This window comes from Canis lupus, chromosome 8 (genome assembly GCF_011100685.1).
Source record: "Canis lupus familiaris isolate Mischka breed German Shepherd chromosome 8, alternate assembly UU_Cfam_GSD_1.0, whole genome shotgun sequence".
Classification (NCBI taxonomy): Eukaryota; Metazoa; Chordata; class Mammalia; order Carnivora; family Canidae; genus Canis; species Canis lupus.
The window spans coordinates 52,761,424-52,772,316 of NC_049229.1; the positions used below are offsets into that span (position 1 = coordinate 52,761,424).

The 10,893-nt window shown below is 39.4% G+C and overlaps 2 pseudogenes; both read left to right on the top strand.

Moving 5' to 3' along the window:
• The first annotated feature begins 5,966 nt into the window (after positions 1 to 5,966).
• Positions 5,967 to 6,685, top strand: LOC100686588 (annotated as a pseudogene).
• Positions 6,686 to 7,717: 1,032 nt separating this feature from the next.
• LOC100686660 lies at positions 7,718 to 10,635 on the top strand (annotated as a pseudogene).
• The last annotated feature ends 258 nt before the right edge of the window (positions 10,636 to 10,893 follow it).

Genomic DNA, 10,893 nt, shown 5'->3' on the forward strand with positions numbered 1-10,893 from the left:
GCAGAGTAGCCATCCTTCTTCCTCCCATCTTCTTGCCTACTTATATACATATAAAACACTTCTTGTTGCTTCATCTAATCTGAGAGGCTACAGAGGGGATGAGGAGAAAGGCAATTTTGATTGAGTAACTACCTGTGCCATAGTTCCATTTTGTGAATCTGTAGGACAACCCTCTGGTCTGATAATCTGATCCTCTTTTTACAGCTAGGGAAGCAAAAGCTCAGGGACATCAGGTAGCTTGGTGTATAAATGTTCAAATTATTTATTGTTGCATTAGAAATTCCTAAATTTTATGGCTTAACATTACAATAATTCTTTCCATTGCTCATGAATATGCAATTTGAGCAAGACTCAAAAGGAAAGGCTTGTGTTCACCCCATGTGGCATCATTTGGGGAGCACAATTTAGGGTTAGAGATCCATATCCAAGATGGCTCATTCCCATGGCTGGCAAGTTGGTGCTATTTATCCAATGATAGATAGCTGAGTCTGAGGGCCCGCAGGCCTCCTTTTCTCTCTGTGCAGACTGGGCTTCCTCACAGCATGGTGACTGGGTTCCTAGAACAATGCTCTAAGAGAAAGCACAAGATAGAAAAACACGGCATTATGATGATGTAGTCTTGGAAGTCCCATATACCTAGGTCTGCCTCTTACTAGAGTTGGGTCTTCAGCAAACTGATATCAACCTAAACCCCAGAGTTTGCTCGAGTTGCTCGAGTTTGTATCCTAGCTCTCCTACTTGCTTGTTGATGAAACTAGGAGATGTATTCAAATCTTTCTTTGCCTCAGTTTTATTAAATGTAAAACATCAGGATTTAAAGAAGATCCAGAGAACTTATTCATGTATCTAATGAGATCACTAATTTCTACCCCTGTAATACTACCAGCTCAGCCCTATTGTTGTGTTTTGTTTTTTAATCAATTCCAAGAAGAAAGGTAAAATTAGAATTAATGGCTATTGGGGCACCTGGGTGGCTCAGTTGGTTAAGCATCTGACTCTTGATCTCAGATCAACTCTTGATCTCAGGGTTGTGAGTTCAAGCCCCATGTTGGTGTTCCATCCATGCTGAGCATGGAACCTAATTAAAAGATAAAAATTAAAAAAAAAAAAATTAATGGCCTACCTTCTCCAAAAAGACTGCCATACATTTTTGTCTCCACAAGACATACATTTTGTCCAAGATTTATATGATGTTCTTTACAAGAACTCCTATTCCCCTGTGTTTCTATATAATCCTAAATCTAATTCAAGCTCTCATCTCCTACCATGACTACCACCTCTGCCACAACAAAGCACCAAACTCTTCTACTTTTCCCTTTGTAATTCATGGTCATCATCAGAAAACAAAACAAAAACAAAAACAAACAAACAAACAAAAACTATTTCCTAAGCAATCTCCTCCCCTTCTTTCTCTAAAGGAAAATAGTTTCCTAAAGCTGTTTCCTGTGACAGCTATTTGTTTTGTTTTGTTTTTTACCACTATCACTCTATGTAAGAGGTGTGTGGTAGGATAATTGTCTTCCTTGTTCTTTCTTACTGTGTCTAAATCATTTATTCTCTCACCATTCCAAAATACAATGTTGTTTGAAGCAAATGCCATAAACTAACCTGCCTACCATCCCTTCATAACATAATCACTCATCAATACCATGCTTTTTTCCTTACCCTTTACTCTCAGGCACTTGCCCCATTCAATAGGGTGTCCTTTACTACTATACCTGTCACTATGTTATTGGGTTTCACCATACATACAGAAAATCCATCTACTATCCTGGCTTCTAACAATAAATTCTCCTCCCTTCTCCCAATAATTTTATCTTTTATTCCATTTCTTCTACCCACTCTTACAGTCATATTTTGTATCCGATCTCTTTTCAGCTTATTTCTTTTAGTACGGGTTCCAATAATTCTTCAGTTCATTAAGAATTTTAATCCTCTTTACTCAAAACTCCTCTCTTCCTATTTCTTCCTTCCCTACCTTGCTAGGTAGGATTCTACAGTCCATTACTAATGACTGCTCCTTTGCATATTTTTTTCAACAATTTGACCTTTGCTACCTATGCATGAGTTTTTATTGCTGCCACAACAAATCAGTACAAATATAGTGGATTGAATCAACATTTGTTTATTTATCTCACAATTCTATAGGTCAGAGTCTTGTGGGCTCTTACCTGGAGGCTCTGAGGAATCATCCACTTCTAAGCTCATTTAGGTTGTTGGCCAAAACCAGTTCCATGCAGATGTAGGACTGAGGTCCCATTTCTTTCTTGGCTGTTCGCTGGGAGCTACCCTTAGCCCCTAGAGGACACTTACTGGTCCTTGCATGTGGACCACTACATTTCAAAGACAGTAAGTTTTGTAGAATCCTTCTAATACTTTTAATTTCTATGATCTCTTTTTCTGCCTCTCTGCTTTTAATGGCTCATGTGATTATATTGGGCCCACCTGGATAATGCAAGATAACCTCTTTATCTTAAACTCAGCTGATAATAATCTTACATCTCCAAAGTCCCTTTATGGTAGGACCTAGGGTAGTGTCTGATGGAATAATCAGAGGATGGGATCTTAGAGAGATGTCTTTAAAATTTTGCCTACCACCATACATATGATTTTTATATGACAGACTCTAACTCTGCTTAAACCTGGCTCTCGATCCCTTTGTAGCTGCTCCATAGCATCTCAGTGTGGCTAAAGAAAAACATTCGGTGTTCTAACAGGAACATTCTGAATTTGTGATGGCAAACTTCAAGTAGGACTCAGCACAGCCCAACAATCATTCTGTATTTCCCTAGGATGTATCAGCATACAGAAAGTGTTTAAAATATTGAGACTAATGAGGTCAATTATAGGGAGAATGTTGATAGAAAACAGAAGGGAGGGGATCCCTGGGTGGCTCAGCGGTTTGGCGCCGGCCTTTGGCCCAGGGTGCGATCCTGGAGACCCGGGATTGAGTCCCACGTCGGGCTCCCTGCGTGGAGCCTGCTTCTCCCTCTGCCTGTGTCTCTGTCTCTCTCTCTCTCTCTCTCTCTCTGTCTATCATGAATAAATAAATTAAAAAATCTTAAAAAAAAAAAAAAAGAAAACAGAAGGGAGCTGATGACTGAGCCTCAAGGAAGTCCAATGTTTAGAGGTTAGGAAAAAGGAGAATCAAGCAAAAGACACTGAAAAAGAATAGCCACAAGTTCAAGTACAAGAAAACCCAGGAGAATATAGTGATCTAGAAGATAAATAAAAAGGTGTCTTAAGAACAGGGAATTCATCAACTGTGTCAGATGCTGCCAAGAATTGGGAATTGTTCATTGGGTTTGGCATAGTGGAGATCCATGGTGACCTTGAGAAGTGGAACATCAGTAAATGGCAGGAGCAAAGCCTGACTGGGATGAGTTGAGGAGAAAAATAGCCATTGGGGAAGTAAAGGTAGCAAGAATAGACAAATTTCTAAGGAATTTTGCTGTAAAGATAAGCACAGAAATGGGGTGATGCTGCAGGATTTCATAGGATTTAAGAGCAGAGAAAGATTGTTGGGGAAGCAGCAAGGGGCATTTGTATTGACTACTAGTTAGTTGGTGTGAAAACCCAAAAGAAGCCACTTAGAAAATTTTAATTTCCTCTTTTCACTGTTAATATTTTCAAATTACTGAACATTGAATGCATGGATGCTTCCTTAGGTCTGCATTAACAGACTGGTTCTAGCACAGCATAGGGTAAGGAGGCTATAATACATTAAATTATAACTGGGAGCCATATATCTTTGCTACAACAAAGTCCAGGGATGATTTTTTTTTTTTTTTTTTAGTGGAAGATATTTCTGCCTTTTTGTATGGTAATATTAGCAATGCAGTAAAGAAAGAAAAATGATGCAGAGGAGAAAGTATAATTGCAATTGAAAAGTCAGAACAGGCAGGAGGGGATGAGATTGAGTACATTCTGGGAGGTTGATATTAAATTAAAGCAAAGAATGAGGGGTACCTGAGTGGCTCAGTCAATTAAGCATCTTCCTTCAGCTCAGGTCAGGAACCCAGGGTCCTGGGATTGAGCTCAACATCCAGCTCCCTGCTTAGTGGAAAGTCTACTCCTCCCTCTCGCTCTGCCCTTCACCTTATTCATGCTCAAGTCTGCCCTCTCTCTGTCTTTCTTTCTCTCTCTCTCTCTCTCTCAAATAAATAAATAAAATCTTAAAAAAGCAAAGCAAGGAGTTAAATAGGAGCAGGAGAGCTGAGTATATGCATAAAAATGCAACAGATAGCTAGATTTCATAATGGGGAGATATTGCAGTTTTCTTCTGGTTGCTTTGAGTCTTCCTCCCAGTGAAATAAGAATTGAAGTCATTATTTGGATGTAGAATATGAATAGAGTTCTGAGGATCAGAAAAACATGTGAAATGCCATCTGCGGCAGCCCAGTCAGGTTTCACTCCTACCATTTACTGATATTCTCAAGGTCACCATGGACCTCCACTCTGCCAAACCCAATGAACAATTCCCAATTCTTGGCAGCATCTGACACAGTTGATGAATTCCCTGTTCCTAAGACATCTTTTTTTATTTTTCTTCTAAATCACTATATTCTCCTGGGTTTTCTTGTACTAGAACTTGTGGCTATTCTTTTTCAGTGTCTTTTGCTTGATTCTCCTTTTTCCTAACCTCTAAACATTGGACTTCCTCAGGACTCAGTCATCAGCTCCCTTCTGTTCTCTATCAACATTCTCTGAGCTCATTAGTCCCAGTGTTTTAAACATCTTCTATATGCTGATGGCTCCCAATTTTAGATTTCTAGTTCTGACATATCCCTTGAGCATTAAACTCATTTACCAATTGCTTATTCAACATCTCTACGTGGTTGTCTAATAAGGTTCTCAAAATTAGCATGTCTAACATAAAACTCATGCTTTTCTCCATTTCCTTTCTCACTTCCCCACCACAATTCACTTCTCCGTTTCATCTTCATCAACGTTATAATTCACCTACCTGCTCAGATCAAAAATATATTAGTTAGGGTTATTCACTAAGTAAAACCAATAAGATATGTAAACATATAGGAAAAGAGATGTATTTTACACTTTTTTTTTTTTTATGAGAGAGAGAGAAAGAGAGAGAGAGAGAGAGAGAGGAAGAGACACAGGCAGAGGGACAAGCAGGCTCCATGCTGGGAGCTGAACGTGGGACTTGATCCCGAGACTCCAGGATCGCACCCTGGGCCAAAGGCAGGCGCTAAACCACTGAGCCACTCAGAGATCCCCAAGAGATGTATTGTAAAGAATTATTAGCTTAGGCAATTGTGAGGACTGGCAAGTCTAAAGTCTGTAGGAAAGGCCAATTGACTAGAGACTCAGGGAGGGGTTAATGTTGCAACTTAAATCCAAATGCAGTCAAAAGGCAGAATTCCTTCTTCTCTGGGGGATCATAATCTTTGCACTTAAGGCCTTTAACTGATTAGAGCATACCTATCCACATTATGAAGGGTAATCTGCTTTGTTCAGAGTCTACTGATTTAAATGTTAATCACATTAATCATGTTAATGTTAATCTAAATTAAATTAAATGTTAACTTAAAAGGTATCTTCACTGCAACATCTAGCCAAGCTGACATAAAATTAACCATCACAGTCCACCCCTTGTCAACTTGACATCCTATGCATCTTCTTAAACCCCCCAAATAAAGGCCACAATAAGGTCATAATTCTAACATGATATAGATATCCTGTGTACAATCAAGGCACACTCGTATTTTCTCTAGAAAAAGATGCAAAATTCTTTGGTGATATTCACTTTTCTTCTTGATATCTTATAATTAAATACTATGATGTGAAGTGAATATATCTTATGTTATAGGTAAAGAGAGAAAAGGGAATAAACTCAAAGATATATATATATACATGTATCATATCATCTTGGTGACAATGCAGAAATTGTGTCCAATAATCCTCAAAAAGTCATTATTTTCAGTTCTCCCTCAGAGGAAGCAGCCATGTCACCCACTGGAAATGGCATAAGTCCTGAAGCCCCACTTCCACAGGACTGGCAGGGGCACACTGCCATGTGGTTCAACCAGCTGGTGCCAAGAGATCTGCAGACACAAGGCCCAGCAAGCCAAAACATGTTGCATCACCCCACACCCGGCATGTAGACCTACCCAGTCCATTGTAAAGTGTCCCACAGTAAGGTATAACACCAAAGTACAAGCTAGAAGGGGCTTCAGCTTGGAAGAGTTGAGGGTGTCTGTCATCTACAAGAAGGCAGCACAGGTCATTGGGATCTCAATGGATCAAAAAAGTAGAATAAGTCTATGAAATCCCTGCAGTCCAACATGCAGTAGTTAAAGGAGTACTACTCCAAGTTCATCGTCTTTCCCAGGAAGCCCTTGGCCCCCAAAGAGGAAGACAACTCTGCTGAGGAACTCAAATTATCTACCCAGCTAACAAGACTGGTCATGCCCATAGGGAATGTCTATGAGAAGGAAAGAACCAGAGTCATTACAAAGGAGAAGAACTTTAAGGTCTTAGCATGGACAGTCCCAATGCCTGGCTCTTTGGCATCCAGATAAAAAGGGCCAAGAAAGCTACAGACTAGGATGTTGAAAGGAAAAAAAAAAAAAAGTGCCATTGGCAACTTGTAAAAAAAGTCATTATTTTCTTTTTCTCAATGCGCAGTCACCTTGGTAAAAGGCCATGTATTCCTTTGGAATAGACTGGGAGAAAGAAGAGTAGTATACATTTTTGGCAGTAGTGGGGTCCTTCCTAAAGGGGAACTGGCCTCCCTTTCACTCAGTTCAAGGGCTCTTGCGCCTTACACTGGCTCAAGTTCAGATAATTAATTAATTAGTTAATTTGTCAATTATCTCTGCTTTTATGATTCAAATTCGACTTTTCTTTCTTTGACCTAGAACTCTTTGTTTATACAAATAAAGTAATAATTTAGTAGACTTACCATGTATTTTACTCCTAAAATATCATGATCAACTAGCCAATGCTGTAGCTCTCTGCACATCATACTGTTCTGATTGCTGCTTTTATTATGCTGTCCATTATAGTGACCATGCCCAGCTTGCCTTTGGTGATTAAATAGCACCACTTGGCCTTTGCCATTTTAGGATTACTTTCATTGCATTTAGGTTTGCCAATTCAGTTCCATTTACATTTAGGTTTTCCAATTCAGTGACAGCTGTTCCCACTATAATTTCTGACCTACAGAGGAAAATAATCACAGAGCTCTTCAAGAATGTTGGGCCTCCCCTCACAAGCTTACTGCTTATAGTCATATTGAAAAGTATGTCCTCTGTACCCTCCTAGGGTGGATGAGTAGATCTTAAGTAATAAGTTTATTCTAACATTCAAATCTCCCTAAGCTTCTGAATGTCTTCATCTATAGTCGATCAAGGAAGTTCTAGCATTTCAGTTTGTTTAGTGTAGGCCACTTGTTGGTTTGTATTTCAGGTAGCCAACCATCCAACCAGTTAGAGCTCTTTCTAATCCCCTGAAACTGCAACATTAAATCCAGCTCTCTGCTTAGTGGACTCATATCAATAAATTCTGCTGATCCAATTTTATGGTCCTTCCACCACTATGCCACACCTTTAATATTGACTCCCACCCATATTTCCTGGATTTCTGTTTATATAAAATTGGAAAAATCATGTAGTTCTTGTGGAGTGTACTACATCTCTTTATGGGTCACATTTTGCACATCATCAATAGGGGCCTACAGGAACGTTAGTCCGTGATGGATCTAGAAACAGAGTGGTGGGGAATGATTCTGAAGAGAATGAGCAGCGTCTTGCAAGGCAACTACCTCAGGAGAAGCCATTATAATTTCTTCAAGCACAGCAAGGTTAATCTCCTCAGATGAGGATGGAGTGGCTGCATCTACTGGCAAAGAAGACTCATGGGAGTTAAAGGATTGAGTGTCCCCAGCTTTATCAGGATCTTCCCATATGTCCTCATTCCAATTTTCAGGATCTCATTCCTTCCCAATTTATGCCCTCACTTTAATAGCAGACACCCTGTGAGGTTGAAAATTCAATTTGCATTGTAATTCAACACTTGCAGGATGAGACTCTAAGTTTGGTTTCAGCAATCTCAGCTCTTTGACTACAGGTGATAAGGGTTTCTTTCAGGACAGACAGAAACTTTCAGATCCTTTATGCAGCACATGAGCTGGGAATTTGATTCCTAAGCTCACCCTTCTATTTTCCTCACTTGGTCCAGTATAATTAGGAGCAACTAGCCAATTTCATACTCATTATTTTGATAAAAATGTTCTAAAATATTAAATGCATGGTCACTCAGAAACTTGCCTCATAAGTATTTAATCAGGAGTATTTGATGGTGATACTTTGTGAATATTGTCATATCACACCACAGACTATCCATGTTCTCTTCACCAACGGAAGTAGCCATTAGTGCCTCCAAATATTGGACACCATGGTCTAGCCAAGTTGACACATTATATTAAGATTATGAAAACCTACAAGTCATCCTTGGTATCTTTCACTCCTACCCCATTAAGCCATCACCTCCACTTTCAGAGTATATCCTGACTTTTATCACTTACCACATTCAATATTATTGCCATCCTGGTCCAGGCCATCATCTCTCACGTACACTCTTGAAATAGTCTTTTTTTGCTTTCTTTGCTTTCACTCTGCCTCCTATCTCACTGGCCCCCTAACCTCTGAGCCCATTATTTATGCAGCAACCAAAATGGTTTATTTAAGACATAAATTTAATCATTTCACTCACTAGTCCCAAAACTCTAGTGGCCCCATCCAACTGAAAATAAAACTCAAACTCCATACTGTTGTTTACAACTCTATGTAGCCTGACTCTGCCTCTCTCTTTCTTTGATTTTATTTCCATATTCACTGGCATTTTTGCAAACTCCCTAATGCCCAATTGAAGGTATTTTTGTTCTTTTTGCCTGGAAACCTGTCCCAGTGCTCTTGTGGCTCTATTCAGATCATTGCTCAGAAGTCACCTCTTCAAAGTCCTTTCAGGATCACTCTTCTTAAATTAACTGCATTATACACTATTCTCTTACTCTGATTAGCATTTCTTCATTACCCTTATCACCATATAGCCTATCATATATGTACTTTTTAATGTCTGCCTTCCCAACTAGAATAAAATCTCCAAGAGGACAGGGGCTTGCATGCCTTATGTCCTGCCAAATCCCAAGACCCCAGAACTACATATAATGTGCAGTAATGCACAATCATATTTGTCTAATAAATGGATGGTATTTATAGCAGTACCCTAAGGTTAGTACTCATAAGATCATCTAGATGGTTACATTTGATAATTTACAAAGACTGCCAATTATCTTCTAATGTCAAGTCTTCCTTCCTTCTTTCCTTAATGGAATCTACAATTTTTGTTTAGTCACATGGCCTCCTAGAATAAAGACTTCATTTCTGTCCCTTCCACATGGTCATGTTCAGCTAGTACTCATGCCTGGAATCAGGCTGCAACCTCTATTTTTCCTGCCACTTCTCATTGCTTCTAGACCATAGACCCCCACAGGTGAGTAAGCTTTGGACTTTGGTGAAAATGTGTAAGCAGGATCTGAGTGTTCTGCACACCAAGGAAATGTGCTTTCTGTGGGAGTGGAGAGCAGTGGGTAAAATACCGCCTGCCACTCATAAAAATAAATCAGAAGACAATATCAAGGAAAAACAGATAGTAAGAAGGTAGTGGAAAACATGACGACAGATGAACCATCAAGTGAGAAAAGTGGTCTAGAAATGACAATGAAAGTGTGATTGAACCAGACACTGATGCCTCTCAAGAAATGGGAGATGAAAATGTGGAGATAAACGAGGAAATGATGGATAAGGCAAATGAAAAAAAAAAAAAAAAAGTAGCTGCCATTGATGCCCTAAATGATGGGGAACTACAGAAAGCCATTGACTTGTTCACAGGTGCAATCAAGCTAAATCCTTGCTTGGCCATTCTGTATGCGAAGAGAGCCATTATCTTCATCAAATTACAAAAGCCAAAAGCTGCCATCTGAGACTGACAGAGCTATAGAAATAAATCCTGATTCAGCTCAGCCTTTTGAGTGGCAAGGGAAAGCACACAGACTTCTAGGCCATTGGGAAGAAGCAGCACATGATCTTACCCATGCTTGTAAACCGGATTATGATGAAGATGCTTGTGCTTGCTGAAAGAAGTTCAACCAAGGGCCCTGAAAATTGCTGAACATGGGAAAATTATGAGCAAAAATGTGAAGAACAAGAGATTAAAAAAAAAAAAAAGAGTAGAAAGGGTTAAGAAGGCTTGGGAAGAACATGTGATAGCCTAGAGGGAGGAAGAAGCCTGAAGACAATTGGGAGCTCAGGATGGCTCTTTCCCAGGCGGCTTTCCTGGGGGAATGCCTAGCAATTTTCCTGAAGGAATGCCTAGAATGGGAGGGAGGATGCCTGGAATGGCATGTTTTCCTGTGCTCAATGAAATTCTTAATGATCCAGGGGTTCTTACACCCATGCAGGGTCTAGAAGTTATGGTGGCCTTCCAGCATGTGGCTTAGAAGCCAGCAAATAGGTCAAAATATAAAAAGTTATGAATCTCATTAGTAAACTGTCAGCCAAATGTCCTTCAAATAAAGCCCTTGCCGAAGGAAAAGCAGCTTTGATCACCTAATGGACATCACAATAACACAAACAAGTGTACCTCTGACCTCATGGAAAAAGCTAGAGTACTGTGAAGATAATCCCTACCTCTCTGCCCTACGTGCAACTGAAACATTTTACAGTAGTTTGCTATTAGGGTTTTTATTTAGATAATGTTTTCCTAGTAGGAATTACAAACTTTAAACACTTTTTAACCTTAAAAATATCTAAAGACAATTTAAAAGAGTGTGTTAATTCCTTTTTTAAGAATTATTATATTTTTGCTAAT